Below are 5000 nucleotides of genomic sequence, written 5' to 3' on the forward strand. Positions count from 1 at the left end.
GAATCACACAAAGCTCTGGTTCTCATGTTTTATTCAGGTCCACGAGACAAGTGTAGCGGATCAAATGAGGAACAAGCTCCGGAATCATCCACCAGTGAGTCTGGATCTAAATCTTTCAGGACTTCTTTGAATCCAGGTCAGAAACAATAACATCTGAGGAAACGTTGACGTCTCAATGTCAACATAGTTCCAGAGAATCTCAAGTGAAACTTCTTTTGAAGGTTGTTGGATCTTCTCACCTCAGGTGGTTCTTCTGCAGGAGACGAACCACGAGTCCATGACTCACTTGACTCACTTGACTCATGGATCCACCTAAGACTGTTAAACATCAAACCACGTCCTGACAGTCTCAAGAACATAAAACACTTTGTCCTCGACCAGAAGAACCAGAAGAACCAGAGGAACCAGAAGAACCAAAAGAACCAAAAGAACCAAAAGAACCAAAAGAACTAAAAGAACCAGAAGAACCAGAGGAACAAGAAGAATCAAAAGAACCAAAAGAACCAAAAGAACCAAAAGAACTAAAAGAACCAGAAGAACCAGAGGAACCAGAAGAACCAAAAGAACCAAAAGAACCAAAAGAACCAAAAGAACCCAAAGAACCAAAAGAACCAGAAGAACCAGAAGAACCAGAGAAACCAGAAGAACCAAAAGAACCAAAAGAACCAAAAGAACTAAAAGAACCAGAAGAACCAGAGGAACAAGAAGAATCAAAAGAACCAAAAGAACCAAAAGAAACAAAAGAACCAGAAGAACCAGAAGAACTAAAAGAACCAAAAGAACCAAAAAAGAACCGAAAGAACCACTACAACTGATTCAATTTCATTTCCTCCTCACTGGAGAACCAGACTGACTCACAAGACACTTCTTCACTGACGCTCAAGTGTGTTGTGTTCACTGACGCTCAAGTGTGTTGTGTTCACTGACGCTCAAGTGTGTTGTGTTCACTGACGCTCAAGTGTGTTGTGTTCACTGACGCTCAAGTGTGTTGTGTTCACTGACGCTCAAGTGTGTTGTGTTCACTGACGCTCAAGTGTGTTGTGTTCACTGACGCTCAAGTGTGTTGTGTTCACTGACGCTCAAGTGTGTTGTGTTCACTGACGCTCAAGTGTGTTGTGTTCACTGACGCTCAAGTGTGATGTGTTCACTGACGCTCAAGTGTGTTGTGTTCACTGACGCTCAAGTGTGTTGTGTTCACTGACGCTCAAGTGTGATGTGTTCACTGACGCTCAAGTGTGTTGTGTTCACTGACGCTCAAGTGTGTTGTGTTCACTGACGCTCAAGTGTGTTGTGTTCACTGACGCTCAAGTGTGATGTGTTCACTGACGCTCAAGTGTGTTGTGTTCACTGACGCTCAAGTGTGTTGTGTTCACTGACGCTCAAGTGTGTTGTGTTCACTGACGCTCAAGTGTGTTGTGTTCACTGACACTCAAGTGTGTTGTGTTCACTGACACTCAAGTGTGTTGTGTTCACTGACGCTCAAGTGTGTTGTGTTCACTGACACTCAAGTGTGTTGTGTTCACTGACGCTCAAGTGTGTTGTGTTCACGGACGCTCAAGTGTGTTGTGTTCACTGACGCTCAAGTGTGTTGTGTTCACTGACACTCAAGTGTGTTGTGTTCACTGACACTCAAGTGTGTTGTGTTCACGGACGCTCAAGTGTGTTGTGTTCACTGACGCTCAAGTGTGTTGTGTTCACTGACACTCAAGTGTGTTGTGTTCACTGACACTCAAGTGTGTTGTGTTCACTGACACTCAAGTGTGTTGTGTTCACGGACGCTCAAGTGTGTTGTGTTCACTGACGCTCAAGTGTGTTGTGTTCACTGACACTCAAGTGTGTTGTGTTCACTGACGCTCAAGTGTGTTGTGTTCACTGACGCTCAAGTGTGATGTGTTCACTGACGCTCAAGTGTGTTGTGTTCACTGACGCTCAAGTGTGTTGTGTTCACTGACGCTCAAGTGTGTTGTGTTCACTGACGCTCAAGTGTGTTGTGTTCACTGACGCTCAAGTGTGTTGTGTTCACGGACGCTCAAGTGTGTTGTGTTCACTGACGCTCAAGTGTGTTGTGTTCACTGACGCTCAAGTGTGTTGTGTTCACTGACGCTCAAGTGTGTTGTGTTCACTGACGCTCAAGTGTGTTGTGTTCACTGACGCTCAAGTGTGTTGTGTTCACTGACGCTCAAGTGTGTTGTGTTCACTGACGCTCAAGTGTGTTGTGTTCACTGACGCTCAAGTGTGTTGTGTTCACTGACGCTCAAGTGTGTTGTGTTCACTGACGCTCAAGTGTGTTGTGTTCACTGACGCTCAAGTGTGTTGTGTTCACTGACGCTCAAGTGTGTTGTGTTCACTGACGCTCAAGTGTGTTGTGTTCACTGATGCTCAAGTGTGTTGTGTTCACTGACGCTCAAGTGTGTTGTGTTCACTGACGCTCAAGTGTGTTGTGTTCACTGACGCTCAAGTGTGTTGTGTTCACTGACACTCAAGTGTGTTGTGTTCACTGACGCTCAAGTGTGTTGTGTTCACTGACGCTCAAGTGTGTTGTGTTCACTGACGCTCAAGTGTGTTGTGTTCACTGACGCTCAAGTGTGTTGTGTTCACTGACGCTCAAGTGTGTTGTGTTCACTGACGCTCAAGTGTGTTGTGTTCACTGACGCTCAAGTGTGTTGTGTTCACTGACGCTCAAGTGTGTTGTGTTCACTGACGCTCAAGTGTGTTGTGTTCACTGACGCTCAAGTGTGTTGTGTTCACTGACGCTCAAGTGTGTTGTGTTCACTGACGCTCAAGTGTGTTGTGTTCACTGACGCTCAAGTGTGTTGTGTTCACTGACGCTCAAGTGTGTTGTGTTCACTGACGCTCAAGTGTGTTGTGTTCACTGACGCTCAAGTGTGTTGTGTTCACTGACGCTCAAGTGTGTTGTGTTCACTGACACTCAAGTGTGTTGTGTTCACTGACGCTCATGTGTGTTGTGTTCACTGACGCTCAAGTGTGTTGTGTTCACTGACGCTCAAGTGTGTTGTGTTCACTGACGCTCAAGTGTGTTGTGTTCACTGACGCTCAAGTGTGTTGTGTTCACTGACGCTCAAGTGTGTTGTGTTCACTGACGCTCAAGTGTGTTGTGTTCACTGACGCTCAAGTGTGTTGTGTTCACTGACACTCAAGTGTGTTGTGTTCACTGACACTCAAGTGTGTTGTGTTCACTGACGCTCAAGTGTGTTGTGTTCACTGACGCTCAAGTGTGTTGTGTTCACTGACGCTCAAGTGTGTTGTGTTCACTGACGCTCAAGTGTGTTGTGTTCACTGACGCTCAAGTGTGTTGTGTTCACTGACGCTCAAGTGTGTTGTGTTCACTGACGCTCAAGTGTGTTGTGTTCACTGACACTCAAGTGTGTTGTGTTCACTGACGCTCATGTGTGTTGTGTTCACTGACGCTCAAGTGTGTTGTGTTCACTGACGCTCAAGTGTGTTGTGTTCACTGACGCTCAAGTGTGTTGTGTTCACTGACACTCAAGTGTGTTGTGTTCACTGACGCTCAAGTGTGTTGTGTTCACTGACGCTCAAGTGTGTTGTGGTCACGGACGCTCAAGTGTGTTGTGTTCACTGACGCTCAAGTGTGTTGTGTTCACTGACGCTCAAGTGTGTTGTGTTCACTGACGCTCAAGTGTGTTGTGTTCACTGACGCTCAAGTGTGTTGTGTTCACTGACGCTCAAGTGTGTTGTGTTCACTGACACTCAAGTGTGTTGTGTTCACGGACGCTCAAGTGTGTTGTGTTCACTGACGCTCAAGTGTGTTGTGTTCACTGACGCTCAAGTGTGTTGTGTTCACTGACGCTCAAGTGTGTTGTGTTCACTGACGCTCAAGTGTGTTGTGTTCACGGACGCTCAAGTGTGTTGTGTTCACTGACACTCAAGTGTGTTGTGTTCACTGACGCTCAAGTGTGTTGTGTTCACTGACGCTCAAGTGTGTTGTGTTCACTGACGCTCAAGTGTGTTGTGTTCACTGACGCTCAAGTGTGTTGTGTTCACTGACACTCAAGTGTGTTGTGTTCACGGACGCTCAAGTGTGTTGTGTTCACTGACGCTCAAGTGTGTTGTGTTCACTGACGCTCAAGTGTGTTGTGTTCACTGACGCTCAAGTGTGTTGTGTTCACTGACGCTCAAGTGTGTTGTGTTCACTGACGCTCAAGTGTGTTGTGTTCACTGATGCTCAAGTGTGTTGTGTTCACTGACGCTCAAGTGTGTTGTGTTAAATCTTCTCTAAGGACTCGAGGGATGAAAGTGAAGAGACTTGTTTATTATTCATCGTCCGCGGTTACATTGTTTATTTATTGTTATTGACAAACACGATGCACTTTGAGAGTAAATCATTTAATCTTCGTTGTGTTCTTGATCATCATCTTCAGAACCAGAGTCACTGCCGCCAGACATACCTCTGCCAAGGAGCTCGACTGTCAGATGTTCCTTGAAATGGTTAGAAGTTGGTTGAAGGTTCTGGTCCCAGATGATCAGAGAACATGCTTTATTTACGTGAAAGATGCTGCGTGTTGTTGAACATGTAGAACACGTGATGCTCAGCATGTGTTTGAAGATGCTGTCGACAGTTCACACATAGAATCACAACACGCTCATGTATGTTGCATCAACACACGCTCATGTATGTTGCATCAACACACGCTGGTGCTGCTGAGGCTTCACGACAGGAAGTTACAGTTTAGGTGAGGCTAGGTAGAACTTTATTGATTACATTGTTTAAAGGTTTCATGAATTTATGAACATTATTTATAAATTAATGTTGTCATGAGTCTACATGTTCCTCTTTGTGTTTCCTGTTTTATTGTGAAATCCACTTCTGTGTCTGTGCTAGTCTAACCTGTCTGATAGTAATTGTTCCAGGTGTGTCTAGTTAGTCCCGCCCCCAGCTGCTGCTGATTGGTCCTCTGTGTTCTTAAGCCTCACTCTCTGTCACGTCCTTTGTCTTGTCGTCACCTTTATCCAGTAACCAG

At 45.4% G+C, this 5000-nt stretch overlaps 1 protein-coding gene across 1 annotated transcript in view; it reads right to left on the reverse strand.

Moving 5' to 3' along the window:
* The window catches only part of LOC148059990 (uncharacterized protein C14orf132-like), a 29797-nt gene that overhangs the window by 11871 nt on the left and 12926 nt on the right, over positions 1–5000 (reverse strand). The window lies entirely within an intron of this gene.

The sequence above is a fragment of the Callionymus lyra genome, chromosome 18 (assembly GCF_982586985.1).
Source record: "Callionymus lyra chromosome 18, fCalLyr1.hap1.1, whole genome shotgun sequence".
Classification (NCBI taxonomy): domain Eukaryota; kingdom Metazoa; phylum Chordata; class Actinopteri; order Syngnathiformes; family Callionymidae; genus Callionymus; species Callionymus lyra.